Source organism: Drosophila sulfurigaster, chromosome X, assembly GCF_023558435.1.
Source record: "Drosophila sulfurigaster albostrigata strain 15112-1811.04 chromosome X, ASM2355843v2, whole genome shotgun sequence".
Lineage (NCBI taxonomy): Eukaryota > Metazoa > Arthropoda > Insecta > Diptera > Drosophilidae > Drosophila > Drosophila sulfurigaster.
The window spans coordinates 94,478-116,886 of NC_084885.1; positions in this window are offsets into that span (position 1 = coordinate 94,478).

Sequence of the window (22,409 nt, forward strand, 5' to 3'; positions counted from 1 at the left end):
CTCTCGTGATGGATGGCATCCAAGGAGCGCTACCTGAGGTCTATTTTGAATCCGTCTCGCTTTTGAGCACGTTTGGTGTCCACTGTGTGGCAGGTGCGGCGCAGAATCGATCCTGTATCTTTCTGGGTCACCTGTCGCCTATGCTGATAATGGAGCATCAGGCCAGCACACATCCAACGCCACTCAAAATGAGACGGAACAAATAGTAAACCTAAACAACGAAGAGAAACTACAGAGAAACTAAGAGACAACAAGGCTAACCTAATATCACGATTTATCACAGTATTTATTCGTAGTTGCCACCAGGCTACGAAGACACGTGGCAAATTCTCTACTACATCGTAAGAGTGACACACGCGCAACAACTACAAAACGAACAAATCCTGGTACAAAAAATGACATTAAGATTTGGATCCTGTCACCAAATGAAATCCTGCTCAGAGCTGCGCAATTATGGGTGACTACATCGTACCACATAAGACATCAGATGAACACAATTTCACTCAACAAAAGGACATACACTACATCGATGGAACTATCCTTTTTTTTTTTGAATTCAAATTTCAAAATGGTTTGTCTTCCCTGGGGCCGTGCCGGCTGGCTCATCGGTACTCAGGTGGAGTTCCATCCCTGGCCGGCAATCCGCACAATCGATAATTTCACCGATATTAACAGCTGTTTTTTTACACAGAAAAACACACCACTAACAAAAAAAACAAAACAGCTGCCGCGCAATTGAAAATTGCGCAAAACAAAAAAAAAAAAATTCAAAACAAACTGTTGACGACGGTAAGTAAAGAAAACGACAATAATATATGACTCACAGATCCATTTTATGTTTGAACAGGGCCACAGCTAGACCCCGGCGTACCCACCCTGCCTGAGATGGCCACATCGGCGCCATCTCCCTTTGCGTTGGCCACCACATCAGTGGCTGCTCCTCATCCGGCGTAGTGCTGTGGAATTTCCCTCCCCTCCATGCTGAGAAACTTACACAACCATGTTAATCGTAATTACTATTGTATAATTCATGAGTTTTTCTTAATCACTAATATTTAATTTATTTATTTTTATTTACAGATACTCGAATTTCATTAACGCTACACGGAGCAGGATTCGAAACAAAAGCAACCAACACAACAAAGAGGAACAAGAAGAAATAACAACGGAGTAGGGACAATTTATATGTGGTATGTAAGATCAAGAAAAATATGTGCATTTATGTTTAAATATGTACGCATATTCGGGTGTATGTATGTATATAAATGTATTTATGTTTGATTCGCTTAAATATCTACCTTGACCTGCCTAATAGCTCTTAAGGTTTGGTGAAGGGGCGATAGGTGATACTTTAATGAATATATGTGTATATCTTTATAAATGTGCATACATCTATTCCTCCGCAGATGCGAATGTTGATCTGAATGATTTTTCTGTCTATCACCTACTCTGTCGTTTTACAGCAAAACATTGATCTACTTTAATTTAAATTTGTACTCTACTTTAATTAGTTTTCATTCGTGGCCGATTTTTTTTGTATATATATACTGTATTCTTTAAGTTTTAAGTTAAATTTCTGCATAGTTTTTTTTTTATGCAATCTTTAATTTTGTTTTCTCTTCGATTTTCATAAGAATTCAATTTGGTTTCTTTTAAGGTTCATTCACAACTTCTTTGGCCGAGGGAGGAATCTATAACCGCTGATGACGATCGTCATCAATCGAGAGCTGGCGGTGTCACTTTATGTCATTGGACGGGGAACGGCTTGGTGCCGCCGCACTGACTCACTCGGGCAGGCTCCTCCTCTTGCTTGTCGCTGGATGCGTTGTCGGCGTTCGTTGTTCCACGCCGTCGATGCCGCTCCTGATGGTGGCGGGTCTGCGAGTCCTTCGCGGCCCGTTGTCAACGGATTTCTCCGACGTCGCCCCGCTGCGCCGGTTGTGGTCGCTTTGGACTTGTCGTTGTTTTGTTGTGGTGTTGCTTGCTTGATGACTTTACGAATTGCACCTCGTTCAATGTGTCACTCCTCACGGTATAGTCTAGCTCAATAGATAAATGCGTTGAAGCACAGGCGTTCTTTTTTTACTTTATTTTAATACGTTTATGCACATTGTCGCCATTAATAATTGTCTGTTTTGCTCGCACTGTTGTTGCTTTACGATCTTGTAACGAAATATTGCAGCAATTTCTTTTCATATACTATGCAAATCTTTATTTTATGTAACTTCGTATTTAATATCAATTCTCAGATGTAGCACACACGCGGAGTAGTATCTTTTCTGTTGGACCGTCTCCAACCTTGATCGCAAATCAACTTCTCGAGCCAGCCAAATCCACATGCTCATCAGTGAAAAAGTTTTGACGTTTCTCTTTCATCTCCTATTGTACAGCTGGAGCCATTTTCAAATTTTTCCCTCCCTAGAGTTGCCATTCCCTATCTCCGATATATCGCTTCGCGATATATCGATAACCCCCCTAACATTGCTGGCACAAACGATATCCAAAACGTAACAAAATGAATAGCCGTTGAGTTCTTTAGAACTTATAATATTCTAACAGAATTAGTTCTGTTAGTTCTCGTCGGTTATCGATACCAAACGTTCTTATGAACTTGTCATCGAACCACTTATGAACTGAATAAGTTCGCTCTGAGATGCTGGTGTGTGCATTTCAGTGTTGCCGTTTTATCCTTTTTCCGGACAGATATGTCCGGTTTTTAACTGCGTCAGCCGGAAAAAGTTTAAAACATCCCCTAGCCTTTTATCTGTCCTTTTTTATTTTGACCTGGCCTTTCTTATCCGCTTTTTATTTTTGTAAAGTGCTGAAAAGTAATCAAAATGTACATTACTTTTATATTGATAGCAGCACTTTTAAATGAATGTAACCCTGTTGTAATCGTGAATCGTATATATCGATATACAGTGCTATCAGTTGTTACTTTTATTGTGAAATTTGTGCTGGAAAGATGCCAAAAGAAGCTTATAAACAAAAGCTCCGTGATTCATGGCTAAATCAGCCGGATCTGGTGCAGTGGATGTGTCGTGACCAAAAAGCTAATTTAGTAAAAACCAAATTGCGCAACCGACTGCAAATAAAAACTTTAAATGCGATTTTATCTATCAGGTAAATATTTTAATACTCTTTTGTTTCACACATTTATTAAAATTGTTTTTTTAGGTTTGGGCTACGCCGGAAAGGCGTATGTTGCCATGAATATGAAAGTCCTGAGAAATATTTAAAAATGATTGGAAGCAACCAATCTACAAAAAATCAAAGTTTAGAAGTTTGCAATTATGACATTGACGATGTTCTAAACGAGTTGGCAAGCAATAAAGAGTGATATTACATAAAATGTATGGAAAAAATATTTTGTCTTGTTTTTTGTCCTTCTTTTTTAAATTTTTGTCCTTTTCTATCCTTTTTTTATAATCAATCTAGCCTTTTTCTGTAACGAGCTGACGGCAACACTGGTGCATTTGTTGATTTATACATACAATCACATATACATATAAATATAAGTACAGTTTCGAAATGCCCGCACGCTGCACAGGAAAAAAAGTTGCTCCAGATACTTTGTTGGTCTTTTTCTTCTCTGTTTCTCTTTTTGTACACACTTTTGCGAGTCTTTATCTTTTCTTCCTTCTTTTTTTTTCTGTACACACTTTTGCGAGTCTTTTTCTTTTCTCTAGCCGGTATGTTTTAACAAAACGTGTCTTTTCAGGTTATGTGTCTTTTGCACAAGGTAAGTATGTATGTATGTAATTTGCACAAGCACCAATTCACTCAACACTGCACTTAAGTGGGTATTTTAATGTTTTTGGTTACTCCGTCGGCTGCGCCAGCTTTGTTAACAGAGTATGTTAACTTTATTTTAAATAAAATTAATGTTTTATTTATTTTTTTATAACTTCACTTTATTTTCTTATAACTTCAGTTTATTTGCTGTAGCGTTCTTGCTCGCGTCTGCTCTTCAAGTGAGCTCAAAACTTTTTCATGTCTAGTACATGATACAATAATACAAGGTAGTCTCGTCGGAAAAAAGCTGGTACCCTGTCTATGTTAGCAATGAGTGTGAGTGAAAGAGGCACAGCGTGGTAGTGTGAACGAGACGACAACGACATGCGCATTAACCCTTAGACGATGATATTAATATTTACATATTTTGAAGCTAATATTAATGTCTCCTTGGCATATTTTTAAAATGTAAATTGTTTATGAACAATATTAATAATATATATGAGAATTCCCCTAATTCTCTAAATATTTTAATTCTATCAGTGTCTACGGCATACATGGCAAAAAGTCATTTTACATAAGGGTTAATTGCGTTAAAAATTTCGTCCGCAGACAACCTCTTGCGTCAATATACGAATGCGCACTGACGAAAGCTTTTTTCCGACGAGACTACCTTGTATAATTGTATCATGGTCTAGTACGTGATTGAGAGAGCTTGTGATCTCTCTCTCTCTTGTTAAATGTAAAACGAAGAGAACGAAAGCTCTGAGTACATAACTCGCGCGAGATGACCGATTTTATTGCATGTATGTTATAACATTTTCACCTTTCTCTTTGATCGCCTTTTCGGCGATTTGCATACAACCCACTTTGTTCTTCGCGCTCACTTTTGCCTTTACGCGCTTCTGATTCTTCTAATATTTTCACACGCAGAATATCGAGGTTTGGCAATTCATCACGTGTCTCTATTGCGCATCAAAATGTTTCATAGAAATCCGGCAAACTATATAAGAGAAAAATCGGGAGTAGATCGTCCCCAATGGATACACCAATTGCCTTCAATTTCTTGACTGCATCAAAGAAATCATTTTTATGTTGTCGCGCGTCACTACCTTCAGTCATACGGGACAAAGCTATACGTTTGAGCAAGCTGGCTTTACGCACTGGTCCTTTGGATTGAAACGTTTCTTGCAATTTCAACTAATATTCTCTTGCCGATTCACAATGTTCGATTAAAGCCAAGTCAGACGGGCTGATTGACAATCTTGACATCTTGCTTTTTCCAAGCTGTCGGGATAACGCTGGGCATCTACAGAGAAGATGCTCAAGTGTTTCCTTAACACCGGGCTCGTTGCATTTCCTGCACTGATCACTGTTCGTGATACTTAGCTTTACAGCATGGACGGCTGACAGACAGTCCCCAGTTAAAATGCCTAGCATTAGCCTGCTGTCTTTCCTTGAAAGCTGCATGACGAATTTGGTTAAGTTTTTGTTAGTAGAGGCACACATCAGCCTTGCAGTTTTGCACGAGTTGGCATTGCGCCAGCTCGCGTCCCACTGAAGTCTAGAGCGCACCTCAATTTCCCTGTCTAGAGTTCGCAGGGATATTAGAACATTGCACATGTTACCGACATCGAGCCCAACTCCCTCTTTGGCGAGAGTGTCTGCGATCTTGTTACCATCGATGCCCTGATGGCTTGGGATCCAATAGATACGCACGACCGCAGATGCGTTCAGCGACTCTATTGCTCTTCTGCTATCCAGGACAACTTTGGACTTGACCACATCAGAGTGCATTGATCTTATTGCAGCCTGGCTGTCAACAAAGATGTTAATTGATTTGTCATAACGCTGTAAACCCCGAGCCAATTCTGCAGCCTTGCCAATGGCAAAAACTTCCGCCTGGAAGATGCTACAATGATCTGGGAGTTTATAGGAGTGTTTGGAGACCAGGTCTGGGCAGTATACGGCCGCTCCGTCACCATAATCCATCTTCGACCCATCGGTGAAGAGGTTGAGGGCTTCGGGAATGCATAACCCTTCCCGCCAGCACTCCGGTTCCAAGAATATAGTGTTAATATGGTCAGTACTGGTAAGGGGGATAGTATAGTCCAAGTCTCTACTAGTCTCCCTACCAATGGCGCTGCGACCATAACCTAGCAGTCCCAGATTGTCTGTTGCGGCAATCCTAAGGGACGATTTTGCGGCTATAGATTCAACTGTTCGACACCAGCTATTACCTCGAGGGCTTTAGTATGCGTCGACCTGATAGCGCCTGTGATACACAGTAGCGCTTGACGCTGTGCCCTTTCCATGATGGAGAGGTACGTCCTTTTTTCCGTAGCCTGCCACCACACTAGAATACCATAGGTGAGGATAGGACGAACAACAGAGATATATATCCACCGCATTAGATTAGGAACGAGGCCCCAAGTGCAACTAAGCATCCATGTACAAGGCTCCGGTGGCCTTCTTCACCCTTTCTAACACGTTGAGCTTCCATGACAGATTGCTGCCCAATACCACACCTAGGTATTTTACTGCTAGGTTCGGCTTTAGCATAGTGTAGCCTATTTTGGGGGGGGACCACGCAGGTACCTTATACCTCTTCGTGAAGAGGATAAGGTCCGTTTTGTCCGCGTTAATGCTGAGCCCGGCTGATTCGGCCCATGCTTTAACTTCCCGTAAAGTCAGTTCCATTATAGAACTAAGGGTGGTTGGGCATTTCCCAGTTATCAAAATGCTTATGTCATCGGCATAGGCAATTAACTTGGGGGCCCGTCTAGTGAATTTTTGAAGTAGGCTATTTACGACCAAGTTCCAAAGGAGAGGCGAGAGAACACCACTCTGGGGAATGCCACCTCGCAATTCCTTTGTAATGGCCGCATCACCCCACGTAGCCACCACCTGTCGCAAAGAAGGCGGTTGACCCACCTGTGGATCGCTGGAGTCGTGTTTACTGAGGTAAGGCCCTTTATAATAGCGTCAGTAGTGACGTTATTGATGGCGCCTGAAATATCTTGAAATGCACCCAAGGCATATTCTTTATAATGGTCTGTTTTTTCGATGGAGGCCACTAGAGCATGGAGAGCCGTCTCAATGGACTTGCCCTTAGTATACACATGCTGATTTGGCGATAACAGATGCATTGAGTTGCTTGTGATGTGCAAATCAAGTAGCTTTTCCAAAGTTTTGAGCAGGAAAGAGGTTAGGCTGATAGGCCGGAAGTCATTTGGAACCACATGACTACATTTGCCGGCCTTGGGCAGGAAAATTACTTTCGAGGTCCTCCAAAGAGTGAGGATATGATCCCATGCGAGGCACGCCGAATAGATTCCCGATAGCCACGGAACAATTGTGGGCTTGCTGGCTTGCAGCATTGCTGGCGAAAGTCCATCGAGACCGGGCGACCTGACCTTCGCAAAGGAGTCGATAGCCCAAATTATTTTATTGTCTGTAATTAGACCGGCAGGGGGTCTCATAACTGGGAGACTAGGAAAGATCTGCCAGTCACTGTTCTCTATTCCAATACATCCCGGGAAATGAGATGAGAGCAGTACTTCAAGAGTTTCAGCGCTACTCTCCGTCCACACTCTATCGCCCGACTTGAGCAGACTAGCCTGCTTGGACAGCAGCTTCCTCTGTGTGGAGGTGTCTTTTATATTGTCCAGGTCTGAGCAAAAGGTTATCCATGAAGACCTTTTAGATGAACGGATCATCTTCTTGTATGACTTCAGGAGAGACATGTACTCGTCCCAGACATATTTGTCGTCCGCCTTCTTAGCAAGTTGAAACATGCTAGTAAGCTCCCCACGTAGCGATGAGAGATCTGGGCTCCACCAGGGTGGCTTCGATCTTCTCGTCGGTCTTGAGAGCCTACACGATTGGCGAAACGCGGAAAGTAGTCCTGCTGAGAGGACATTGACAGTTGTTTCTAGGTCCTGTACCGAGTTGATGTTACACGGCGGACCAAGAGACTTGGAAACAAGGCTAGAGTATTTCGCCCAGTTCATATTACGGGGATTTCTGAACGGCTGAGCCGCAGGTACCCTGTTTAGAGGAATGGTAAATTGAATGTACTTATGATCCGAGAAAGAGGGTCTATCTAGGACCCTCCACTCTTCTACATTGGTGCACTCAGTCGCAATAGTTAAGTCCAGCACATTACGAAAGGTGGGCCCTACATAGGTAGATTCCTCACCTCTGTTGGCTAGTCTAAGCTTATAGTTTAGGATAAAATCAAGAACTGACTCACCCCTGTCATTGATGTCGGGACTTCCCCATACGCTATGGTGAGCGTTGGCGTATGTTCCGATTATTAGGTGTTTGTTGGAGGAGCAGACCATGTCCACCAGTCTCCGCAGCTCGTCAGGAGGAGCCGGCACGTCGTGGGCCATGTAGCAGGATGCCAGCAGCAAACATCCTTCACAGTTCTCTAGCACCACCACGGTTAGATCATCATTGCAGTAATTAGGCAGTAGATGAGCTTTTAGCCCCTTTTTTTACAAGGATGGCAGTTCTCGATCTACTTACCAATGTCGGGACGTATAAATCGTAGTTATGAGACTTCAGCCCAGCAACCGTGTTGCCCGACTCTATCCACGGTTCTTGGACCAAAGCCGCGTAGGCGGACACTTCCTCCAGGGCAAGGAGTAGCTCCGCCGAAGCCGTTTTGGTCTTATGGAGGTTGAGTTGCAACACACTCATTAGAGGTTAGCAAACTCGCGGGAACCCGTCTGCATGGACAGTTCCTCCCCCCACCTCCTCCGTCTCGTCAGTCACGCTGAGGTGCTGGGTGGCGTCGGTCACACTCTCGAGACCGAGCTCTGCCTCGACCTCCCCTGACCTCAGCGTGTCTGTGTCCTGTTCGTTGGGATGACGTTTTTTGAGGCGAAGGTACACGCTCGCTAAGCCCCACGCCATCTTCCCATTGCGCTTATATAGCAGATTCTCGGCCTCCTTATTGATCTAAATGATCACGTGCTGCCCACCACTGGGTAAAGGTTCATTAACCTTCAGCACGGACCAATCACTCGTCGGAATGACCGGGTTCTGCTTTTTAAGCAGCTGAAGCGCCCGCTCGCCCTGCACTACTATGGGGAACAGGACTATCGCCTTCGGCATGGACGGAATATTATTCCTGTCCACCACGTCCAGCTTGGCCCCCTCCCACAGTCCGTCCAGTTTGGGTACGGTCGCTTGCAGCCACAGCAATGTTGGGTCGTTCTTGCATGTCAGGATCTTGACACCATTCATCCAGCCAGTGCCTTCGAAAGTAGTCATTGGACTGTCTGGGAGCAACGGCGAGATGCCGCCTGGCAGTTTCAGCAACCGTTGCTCTTTGTCTCGTTGGTTTTCCCGCATCTACGTGTTGGCCCAGGCAAGCCTCTCCTGATCCTTGTCGGACAGGTTTGCTACGCCACTGAGTCTTGCGTGAATGCGGGTCGCCGCCTTATTTTTGGCCTTCTCCTTCAACCCCTCGTGCCCCGCTGCGCAACCTTGGAGGTGCTGGCGATAGGCCGAGGTGACTAAAGAGGAAGACGTTCCCCCTCCACCGTAGAGGTTGACGCAGCGCTCTTTTGGTCCGAGTCGGTTAAGACCACAGCACCCGCGCGCATTCGGCCTGCTCCCACCGCATCAGAGGTGTGACCGCTGGCGACACGCAGAGAGGATCTCTCCCCCCCGTGCCCGCCGGTGGTAGCAGTCACGCGCTCCACCGACGTTTGAGCTGACATCCCAGCTCGGGTTGAGTTGTTTATGTGCTCCATACTGAGACATATTGGCTAATTTTATTCGTGGGAGCCCCCCCATAGCGTTTTCAGTCTGACCGCCAGACACCTCGTACCATGGATTCTGCTTCTTATCTTCAGACAGATGCCCGAAAGATAAAGAGCAGAGTCCTCAGCTAGGATCTGCAGTATCTGAAATGTCGACGTATAGTAGAGATCTGCTACCCGTTGGCAATGAGGTAATACAGATCCTACCCAGCCGGCACCCTCGAGGAGGGTTCAGTAGAGGACTTTTGCCAGCCAGTCAATTCATTTGCTGTGTTCTATTCTTCTTAACGACTCAAAGCGAACTACTTCATTTCGCAATATTCTATGTATATGGTGAAATTCAACACAAGGATGTCATATCAATTTATGCTTAACTTAGAGTTACCAGATTATCATTTTGTTTCTTACGTTAATTCGTTAATTTCAAACACCAACCAATCACCGTTTAATTCTTGTCACATTTCAGGATTCTTATTCTGCTCTTATTCTTGCCCATGGTAGCGCTCTACATGGAGATAACCAATTACACCGAGGCACATACGATTTCCATTCATAAGGGAATCGGGGAAGTTGCAGACTTCTTCAGTAAGGCTAATTCACATAATCGATTTAAAGCATATAAAATCAGAACTCTTAACCATTCAAGACCATACTTTAAAGGATTTAAAAATAAGTTATCTATTTCACACTCTAACACATGAAATAGTCCAAGCTTTGTCAGCGTTAAGTACATTATCCCTTAAGGTTAGGAAACAAGGTCAATAGATTGGTTAGGCTTCACAACAACTTAAATAACCTTATTTCAAATAGTAACGACCAGATTATAATAAATAAACAATTACAAGATAGGGTTAATAATTTAACATATGTGTCCAATATGCTAAAGAATTAAATTAGAGACGATAACGGGTTTAGTAACGACATAGCCACGAGCCTTCAAAATCAGGTTAGACTAATTAAGGAAAAATAATAATAATAATAAATAATAATAAAATTAATATTAAATACGCAGTTCAATGGGCTAAGCTTAGCGTAATAAATTCTTCTTTTAAATGAAAATGAACTACAAGAGGTTCATAAAATTTTCCAAAGAAAATAATATGTCATCACTAACGGTTGAGGAAATGTTAGAACATACGGATATTTCCGTACTACATAATAAGTCTACAATCATTTATATTGTTAAAATACCTAAACTATATTCAATAAATTACCAAAATCTTATAATAAAACCTGTAATAAAAAACAATTTAATACTTAACTTAGAAACAAATGAAATATTCCTATCCGACAGTAATATATTAAAAGTACCAAGAAAATGTAAAACAACAAAAGAACTAAAAATTTGCGTAAGACAAAAATTGTAAACCTTCAGATCTCAAAATGTATTGCTAAGTTACTTCAGGGAAAGGAATCGCTGTGCGGATTCACCAACGCGGACCACATCAAAACAATTGAAGAAATTGACAACAGTCTTCTTCTACTAAACAACTTTAACGGAAGCATTATCCAAGGCAATAACACACATCAAATTAAAGGAACATATTTGGTACATTTTTGGAATGTCAATCATAATAAATAATAAATAATTCAACAACAAAGAGAAGGCAATGATGAAAACCGGAGTCCCACTCATTCAGATGACCCCAACAGAAGTAGAAAGTTGCAAATCCTTTCACTGGAATCCCTCCAAGCTGTAAACATAAAAAATACTAAGTATTTAAACTTCATTAAAACCCACTCCTTAAATAACATTATCGCTGTATTCTGCCTGCTTGGCACAATAATAATTTCAATCATTATCACAAAATTTTTCACAAAAGCACGAGACATCAAGGAAATTACACCAGTCCCAAATAATGAGATTAAATTAAATAACATCAAAACAAACTATGATAAACCAATTCCATTAGAATTTAACAACTTCTTCTAGTACTTCTAGTACCTACTTTAGGACAAGTAGGATTTTAAGGAGGAGGAGCTAACAGCAACATTGTCACATAAAGACCAGTGTTTTACGTATGCACCTGTCACAAGTGACTTATCACACGGTGCCCGAGTACAGGGATCAATTTAAGCGTTGAACAGCGCCCCCTTGGAATTCACCGCAGGTACACATTTGAAGAGCCAGTTGTTTGGACTGGACACTTCCTCCTGTGTGGGGAGCGACGCCCACCTAAAACCACTGCCGATCTGTGGATGTAAACCACAGCCACCACGATGCTCCCGAAGGGCCACAACCCGTGCCAGGACGGACAAAAGTCCGCGGGTACCTGGCTCCCGTGGTACCAGAAGACCTCCGGTCAGGTTTCGTACCACAAGGGTACTACCAATTTAACTCCAAACAGTTAGCGTTGGTGACGCACCTCAAGAATCGCTTTATTTGCAATAGCTCCATCCTCTCCTGTGTCGCCACCGCTCCAGAAACCCTCCAGACGCCATGCAGGTATTCGATCCCAAGTCCATCGAGGTGACGTAAATCTGCATATATGGGGCATACACACAGAACGTGCAGCGCATCTTCGCTATCCGCACCGCATAGACATGCAGGCGTTCCGCTTAGATGTCTCTCATGTAGAAATGCATTCAGCGACCCATGGCCTGTCAGCAGGAATCCAGCACGTAGGCTGAAACCGAAGTCTCGCCTGCTGAAGACAAACCCAGCATCCGGGATAAAAAGACCAAACAGCCAGTCGCTCTCCTCCAGCGGGTGATCGCGTTTAAGTTTGAAACTGATTGCCAATTTCATGGCAGCCAGATCAAACGGGGGAACACCAGCAAGAACTTGCAGTGCCACAGTGGATACTGTGCGGCACACCGGTAGGAATCCAAGAAGGATGCGCCTTTGGCAGGACAATAGGTGCCTCCTGCCCCTACTTGTCTCATCTCCGTGGCATACCACACTGAGGCACCAAATAGCGCACTATGAGTCCAGTGTAAATGGTCCGTTTGGCACGGGGACTGATCCCCCAGTCGACCCGTAGTACGCGTGCCAAAACACCAACGACTCCGCTCAGCCGATCGCGTAAAGACGCGATATGCGGGTTAAAATTCAACCGCTCGCCGACCGTGATGCCCAGATACCGGTATTTGTCAACGTAGGGCAAGCTTGCTCCAGCAAACCGTACTCCAGGTCGCCTATTAGGCGATAATTGGCCTTTCAGCAACATGACAGCCGTCTTACTGGTGGAGACGGACACGCCTACCTCTGTTCCCCAAGCTCCTACGATGGACATGTATTCCGCTCCTTTCGACTCCAGATCGTTTCGGGAGTTTCCCTCAACGAGAAGCAGCAAGTCGTCTGCATACGCGCTCAGTTTGCACAAAGGCTCCAAGCGCCGAAGAAGCACATCCATCATGAGGTTCCAAATGAATGGACCACTGATGGAACCCTGTGGGCAACCTCTGGTCACCGGCACAGATGCTTCCTCGTATCTGCTGACGATGCACGCACTCCTGCCAGAGAAGAAGCTTCGCTACAAGCTGGCTTCTCGGCAGCCAGAGTCGATTAGACGGCGTAGCACAGAATCCAACTCCACGTGGTCAAATGCTCCTTTGAAATCCACGAAGATTCCGAGTACATATCTTGCCGGGCTAGCATCGACAGTACTTTTCACGTGTCTCCAGGCATCCTCCACACAGCGTCCAGGCTGAAATCCAAATTGCCATCTGCAGCCCTCTGGAAGCATGTCCTTCATTCGGCTGACCATGAAACCCTCGAGCACCTTACCAAAGACTGGTAGCAGACATATACCACAATAAGAACCATGATCGCTCCTGTCCTTATCGGGCCCCTTAAGAAGTGGCACAACGCGCGGGCGTTTCCACTCAGAAGGGAAACGTCCTTCGGCTAAACAGCGGGAATACAACGCTGTAAGATGCTGAGGAATAGCACGCCAAACCTCCTTACAGATCACTCCAGTGATGCCGTCCATGCCAGGCGAGCGTCTGCTCCGTAGCCTGGCGACACAAGCACTCACTTCGTACTCGTCGAGTGTGGGCGGAAGCACATCTGGGATGGCAATCGGTGCATTCGACTCCGCAACTGGGAAGAAGTTACGGAGGAGCACTCGCGCAAAGTCGGGCCATGTTACGACTGGCTCGCCATTTACCCGTAGGCAGCCCAACTCGGAATTCCGTTTGTGACGTCGGCAAATCCTGTAGACATGCCCCAGGATCATCCCGATTATCTCCAACGAAGCGACGCCAGTTGTCCTCCTTTGCCGACAGAATAAGCTTCTTGTACTTACCCACGGAGATCCGCAGGTCAGTAGCAAGTCGCTCTGCTTCATCGCTGCCACGACGACGAGCATTCTGTAGCCGTCGCCTCAGTCTCCTGACCTCTCGGCGTTTCGTACTGAGGTTGGCATTCCACCAGACCACTTTCCGAACGGCTCTCGGCTGCCTGCGTCCAAATACATGGTCGCATACACTGTGCACCAGTGCACGCGTTGCAGACACCTGGTCATCAATGGACATCTCCGTGTAGTCCTGCGGGAATTCCTCAGGCTTGCATATAAGCTCACCACGGAACGACTGCCAACGTGCATTGGAGAAGTTCCAGGACGGAACAGGAGCATCGCTCTCAACTGTGTCTCTGGGATCTCGCGCCACCTCAACACAGATCGTGTTGTGGTCACTGAGGTCCCACTCGTCCACTCTCCAGTCATATGTGGCCCACATAAGCGCTGCTTCGTTGGCAATCGTGACGTCGATATCACTCCGTCCGCGGTGATTATCGAACGTATACAAACTACTGACCTCATTTAGCACACCGGCTCGGGATTCTTGAATCCATTCGGTCAGCAGCTCACCCCTTCGGCGGTTCAAGTCGCCGCGAGCACGCTCGAGCGATTTGCTGAACCACGTGGGGGACACTGCATTCGCATCTATGCCACAGATAACCGGATTGCTACCAGCCAGTAGTAGCACGGAATCTAGATACGCAAGATACGGTTCCAATTCAGTGTTGTATTGGCAACACACGGAGCTCAGGAAGGTTGAGCCAAATCTTCCAGTGACACTCACACATACGCCAAAGTCCGTGATGAGCGACTCAATAGGCATGCAGATGGCATCCGGGTCGTCGAAAAAGATGGCAGCCTTCGAACGCCGATCAGCAAACACACGCATCCCGGCTGGAATGTCCGTAATGCCGTGAACTCTGTCGACGAACGGTTTCTGCACCAAAGCGAACATGTGGCGGAAGTCTCGCACCCGAGTTGCAAACTCAATGGTAGCGGCTCGACCTCGACCACAATTAGCTTGCATGAAGCTTAATATTTTAATGTCTAGCTTGCACCCTCACTAAGACCGCACCATATATTGGGTACGTCTCCGAGAGCATGTAATGCCCGGAGGGAAGCCCCTTGAAACGGCAGTTTCGGCAGTCCACCGGGCTAGCACATTTCGACGCTACATGGCCGGTCTGCCCGCATTGGCGGCATACTTCGTTCTTCAATCGGCATTGTGAAACCTTGTGGTCGAATCCCACACAGCGATGACACGCGTATGTACGGACGAGCGACCTACAGCGGAATGAAAACCACTTGATATAGACCCGCCCGGTCTTATCAAGCACCGCTTGCGCCTTTTCGTCACATTCGAGTGTCAGATTGACTCTGACACCATCAGTGACCGACCACGGCTTCGACGCCATATGCACCATCTTCTTGAAGGCCGACGGCGAGAACTCCTCCTTGAAGTGGTTCTCATAGAGCTCGTCCATGAAAACTTCCGGTATAATCGCTGTGTCCACTCCGAACACGGTGATTTTCGACCTCACTCCACGGTTGGGCTCAACCTCCAGGCCGACCTCGTTAAACTTCGCGTTGGCCACCACTTTATTCATCTCGTTCCTCGACGGCGTACGAATGACGGCGCCACCGCGCTTCAATTCACGGGCTTCGTGAACTCTAACGCCCAGAGCTGGAGCAACTTGGCTCATTACCTTATCGGCAATCTCCTTGCCCGACACTGTCGGGTCCTTGCTCGTCACTACAGCCGACCACGTTTCCACGGGCTTCTTGGCTGCAGGAGCATTTCTAGGGGCGGCCATCGGGGCGACGCCGGAGACAGCTCTGGTGGCGGCACCACTCGCACTTGGGGCCGTAAAGGGCGCAGCAGCTGGTTGCCACAACGCAACCTTCGTCTCCAAGACGGCGTTTCGCACAACTAGCGCGGTCACCAGCTTGCTAAGCCGGGCAGTTACCTCCAGGACGGCAATGGCCGCTTCCGGCGCCAGTCCAGCGCGCAGCACAGCGGACCTCACCGTCTGGTCTACACCCGCCAGCTGAGCCAATACGGCATCAGACCCTTCCTTCACCACACTGGCAGCAACAAAACTACCAGCAGGGGCTGGACAGGCAGGCGCGCTCAGTCGGGCGATAGCGGCCACCGTAGCGGGTGCAGGGGCGGCAGTAGCAGCAGCAACTCCATCGGCGACTCCAGCGGCGGTTCCAGCGGCGGTTTCAACTGCGGTTCCAGCGGCGGCTCCAGCGGCGGCTCCAGCGGCGACTTCGTTGGCGGCTGCTCCATCGGCGTTGCCTCCAATAAAGGAGACAGCCAGCCGCTTGGCAGAGGATGCATCGTCGCTGTCAACCAGGTTGGGCGACGATACAGCCTTGCTTCGCGGCTTTCTGCCTCGCTTCCCGCGTGGACGATCGTCCGAGACGGACATCTCGCTCGTATCGCTGCATACCAGAGAACGTCAAGGGTGTCACTTTTTGGCACCCGAATCACACTTATAAGTTTGGAGCGCTTGTCGCACTCACAAACAAAAAGAATAGAACAACACACCCAAACGCACAAATCGCTTTCTGTGTTTCGTGTTTTTGCATTTCGTCACTCATTGAAACAGTAAGCGTAGATTCTATTTCACAAGACACTCAAAAATTTTGCTGAGATAAGTAAACTGCGTAGTGCACTTAAAGCAAGTATACCAAAAGCAACGGTAGATCACAAAAGGCAATGCGCAATAATGCACTGTGAGCGAAACACTCATGCTTTACAGTTATGATTTCGAGTGTCTTTGACTTGTATGAATGCATGATCGCTGGTTTTTTGGTCGCTTGATTTCAGTTGTTAGTTGAAGCCTGAGAAGGAATTAGCAAAATGCCTGAAACGCCGGACTCTATAAAAAGTAAAATTGATTGTGGAACGTACACTTTAACACAAAAACATAAAGGAAGAAGTGTTATGTGGAACATCTTACATTCTATTCTTAAAGAAGACGAAAGTGTCGTGGAAGGGTGGCTATTTTGCTCGACCTGTCGTAAAGTTCTAAAATTTGTGGCTGGCCACACATCAAATTTGTCTCGGCATTAATGTTGTATGACATTAAGGCAACCAAAAGAAGTGACGAAAGTGTCGGCAACAGACAAAGCAGAAGCTATTGAGAAATGCAGTCAATGGATTGTCCAAGATTGTCAGCCGTTTTCATCAGTAGCCGGGCCCGGATATAAAAGCATGGTGCAGTTTTTTATCAAAATTGGTGCCGCCTATGGGGATCACATAGATGTGGATGACTTGCTGCCTAGTCCATCAACGTTAAGTCGAAAGGTCCACAAAGACGCTGAAGAAAAAAAAGTGCTAATATCATCGGAAATTCAAATTGCAGCAGATACTGCAGGATTAGCTGCCACCGTTGATATGTGGTCTGACCAATATTTACAACGAAACTTCTTGGGCATCACAATTAATTATCTTAAAAACAATGTTCTTTGTGATTTAATTTTGGGCCTTAAGTCAATGGAATCAGAGAAAAGCAGCGGAGAAAACATTTTAACTAAAATTAAAAAAGTATTCTCAACATTTAATATTGAAAACATTGACGAGATCATATTTGTAACAGATAGGGGCAGCAACATGAAAAAAGCTTTAGAAAACAACATCAGGCTTAACTGCAGCAGTCATCTTTTAAACAATTGTTTGGAACAATCATTTTCAGAAACAACGGATCTAATCGAAACAGTGACGATATGCAAAAAAATTGTTAGGTACTTCAAAAAAGCCAATTTGCAGCATAAGTTAAACACATCTCTAAAGAGTTCATGCCCAACAAGGTGAAACTCAAACTACGCAATGCTGAAATCTATCGACTATAATTGGGTGGCTGTCCATCTAGTCCATCCTGCACAGTAATGTCCACTTTATCAAAGCCGTCACCAAGCAGAGCATCTGTTTCAAAACCAGAATTTTTTTCCCAACCTTAGTTGCTGCACCATCTAATAAGAACTCTAGAGAATCCCCAATAGAAGAAATAGAACAATATTCTAGAGAAAGGGTTATGTTAAGTCATTATTTCGATGTACTGCAGTGGTGGAGAGTAAATGAAAATCGTTACCCTTTTCTGTCAAAGGTGGCATTGAAGTTTCTTTCAATACCTGCAAGTAGTGCACCGGCTGAAAGAGTATTTTCATTAGCAGGCAATGTCATTACTCAAAAGCGGAATAGGTTGGGACCAACATCTATTGACAGTTTACTATTTTTGCACTCTTATTACAAGCATATTAACAAATCAGAATAAGTTATATTTACTTTGTTTATAATTCACATGCTCAATTTCATTAATTCTTTTTTTTTTTATTTAAAACTAGTCATTGGAGACCAAATTTCATTATCATATTTTTAAGCATATTGTAAGACCTAGTCATTGAAGACTCATTCACTTGTAATAATTATAAGCATTTGTTATTTTTATATTAGTCACTGAAAACGGCAATTACTTAAATTAATTTACGTCTTCTAATCTAAGATTAAAATGAATCCAAAAGGAAAACTATTAACGACTAAATTACCTGTTCCTTTATCTGTATGAACGATCTCAAATTCATATAAAATATGTAATGACTTTCTTGAAAACATTAAAATTAAATACGCGCAATGAAGCAGCAAAACACGGCTTTTATTTTCATCTCACATATATGTATATATGCATACTTAAAAACAAATATGTATGCATGCATACATGAAGCTAATGCAAGAATAACAACAACACACTTGTCTCTCACATATTGTTTGTCTCAAGTGTTGTGCTCTCAATTTCGCACATTCCTTTTGCTTTCGCATATTGATCGGCGTCAACTCATGTATACATGCAGAAAAGAGCACGAAATCGTTTTGCGAGTGTGCGTATGAGCATGTCCGAAAATATCAGTGCAAGGCAACAACACTTATTTAAGAGTGCCGATCACACTCTAAGTGCCGTAAACGCACAAATGATTCGGGTACACTTATTGTTTGGGTGTATCCTTGCCGTTCTCTGCTGCATACACTGGCACTAGATCTCGTGTCCATCATGGCGCCAACGGTTCGCAGTTTAAACTTCGCAAGCAGTTAAACCGCGCAAGCAGGAAACCACACACACTCGCAAGCAGTACACAGAAAGCAGGAAACCACACAAGCACTACACGCAAGCAGTTCAATTAAAGCAGCTCAATTAAAACAGTTCAAAATAAAGCAGTACATGCATTGCAAGCAGTACACATGTTGCAAGCAGTACGCTCAAGCAGTTCAAATCACTCAGCTTTTGTCCGCGACGAAAACAATAAGCTCTTGCACTTCACTATTTACAGTATTTACAATTACTGTAAACAAAACTCCGTAACTTCGCTTGTTTACTATCTCGGCGACAATTACAAAGTACCGCAATTTCTTAAACGAAAACAGCGCGCACGTCTGCTCTGGTCGACAGTCAAAAACACTTGACTGTTGCTTTCTCACTTGTTTTTTATTATTATTATTATTAAATAAATACTTTTGTATGGACAAAAACGCCTGCTATGTATGTATTATATGTATGCGTACACGATTATACAAGTTAACAGCAACATTGTCACAGTTCACTGACATAAACAATTGTTCAACTTTGTAACCAAATTGTTGCACAATTATTGACCACTCGAGTTTAATAAATTAAACATCCGCCAATCAGTCCTAAGAAAACAACAATAAATGCTGATTCCACAAAATTGTCGCCGTCAGCAACAATGAATCCGCCTACGCCAACGTCGCTACTAACTACGCCGCCAAGTACGCCAGCGCCGCTGCCGCTATCCCACAGCCACATTAGGTTATTCTTAAGTTTTGTAAAGTTAGTTCAATTTTGAAGTTTCAATAAAGAAGTTCTTTCTCACAACGTATTGGAATTTAATTTATATGCCTATATTAGTATCTATATGCATAGAGGGTTCATAATCAATGCGATAGCTCTGGTGGTAGAGTACAAGCCGAGCGTGTTGTGGTGCTCGGGTTCGAGCGCGCTCGGGGTACAAACTCGATATGATCTGTTGATCATGTTTAAGTAGTTTCGGATTGAAGATACCTAAGCGGGTTAATTGTTATTCTAATTAGATGTCTTCAATATATTCGGTAAATGTTCAATATTAACAACCCTGCAGTTCTGGAGGTGTCGATTGCCCTGGGTAAGTGCTTACCTCGCCGATCACTACACGGGTACTTACTAAAGTGACCCTATAGTAATCGAACGTCGAACCACCTAGTCGACTCGAATTTGCGATTGGCCCTGGATAAGTGCTTACCTCGTCGATCACTACCTGGGTACTTACTAGATTAACCCTATAGTAATCGAACGTCGAACCACCTAGTTAATAAATATATGCGCATTAAAGCATAAGTACAAAATAACGGCAAGCATCGCTTTTGTTTTTGTTATTTTGTTTACACAAGTTTAAAGAGAAAACTTCGATTATGCTTTACATCGCTGTTTGTTTACGCGTCTTTGTTTTATTTTGTGCTACTCTTTTACTCAAACGCAGCTGTGTTTCCTAGATGATGAAATTAGTGCAAGCATTTGAGTTGAGAAGTGCAAAGCGGATTCGCGATCAATTATTAGGTGAGTTACTTAAAAAATAATTTATGTATGCATTATATGTTTAATGTGTAAAATATTAAATAAACAGATAATAAAAGAATATCAAGCAGTTAGTATAATGCATAGTTCTACAGTGGAAAGCGACAATGTGCCTAAAGAAGAGGAAGTGGAAATTATGACAGAAAATCTACGTTATAGAAATAATGACAGGGAATGCGGCCTAAAAAGAAGACAATTTCTTTGGTGTTATGATCGGTGAGTATTTTAAAAGATAATTATTTAAAAATCATTATCCACTTTAATCTATTAAGAATTTCTAATCCTTTATTTCCAGATTCAATAACTGAGGACCAGTTGAGAAAGGCCTTGCAGCTCCAAAAAACGATATTTTAAAACTCAAGTTGCCTTAAAGTAATAAAAGTATCCGTCTTATTAAAATAAAGAAAAATTAAAATTAAATAAAAACTGTAATTGTAATTGTAAATTTTTTTTTAATTTATAATGGCCGACCCCTACATGGGGTCCGATGTAAGCACTTATTTTACTGACCCTTCAATGGGGTCCCATGTAAGCACTTATTTTACCGGCCGTTCCATGGGGTCTAATGTAAGCACTTATTTTACTGACCCTAATATGTTGCACTATTTCACTAGTTCGTGGTAATCGAGGCGGTGGCGATTGACCCTATTTGCGGACATTTCATACAAAAACGGAAATTAAGAAACGCATGGCTAGACGCCACTTTGTAAGTAGTGACTGGCTCCTGGTAAGCGCTTATTTCACCAGCAACGAACTAGCGCTCAGAACTGCAGGGAAGTAAGAAAGTTACAGTCGAGTGGGCTCGCATGTGAGATACCCGCTACCCATTTTGAATACAAGCGACATATTGCGGAAACATTCTCAAAATATTAAAAAAAAAACAAGAAAGTTACAGTCGAGTGTGCTCGACTGTGAGATACCCGCTACCCTGTAGTATGTGCATATATCGAGGATACACTGTACCAATAAATAAACAGCAACACAAAGTTGCATTAAATAAATAAGCAAACTTAAGCGGACTTGAGTCCACAACAACACAAAGTTGTATTACATAAACAATCAAACTCCAGTGGACGTGAAATAAGATCACCCACTTATGCTGCACGCGAAGACATCATTCAAGCTAAGTCAGCATTCCCACGCTGACCGCTTGCAATACATACATATATGCCCATAAGACTCTCTCTCTCCCTAACATTGCATATAAGATATATATATGTACAGCTACTCTTCTGCCGCTGTAGTAGCATTCCAATATTATGTACTTAGGCTAAGTCCACAGAATGATTTTGAATAAGAATAATCAAGAATTGACTACAGAAGAGCACTGACGTGCTGTCTTCAATGAATTTGGCATCTAACTTATTTCCTATTATCTCAACCCATTTTGAATAAAAGCAAATTATTGCGGTATTTTTTTCAACATATATCAAAAATACAAAAAATACTGAAAATATACCGAATTACATATTTGGTATATATCGATATAGTACCACATTCGAAATATACCATAGAAGGCACAATATACCATATTGTCAGCCAATGCAACTAAGGCCTGTAGTTTTTGCCCATACAAAAGTATTTCTATACCCGTTACTCTAGGGTAGAAGGGTATTTTAACTTTGTGTATTTTAAATTTTAAAATACCCTTCCACCTATACAAAATATACATTCAAAATATACCGTAGAGTACAAACTATGTCATATTAAACACCAAATGTTGTTCTTGTCTTACCAAATACAATACTAAAATTGTATTTACGTTTTATTAAAAGTGGTCTACATCAAAGCTGAATTATCGCAAAGTTAACTGTCCTTATTATTAAATAAAAAGAGGCCGCACGGAAATTTAAATAGTGAAGCGACCCACATATAAGAAATAAGTAAATGAATTTCAGAAACGGTTTTAATAAATGATTATATTTAACAATATCAACTCCATTTGATGCTTTTATTTTATTGAGCACTCGACCTGTCCCAAATGTGCGATAAGGTTTGATTAAATTATTTTATAAATTGACACA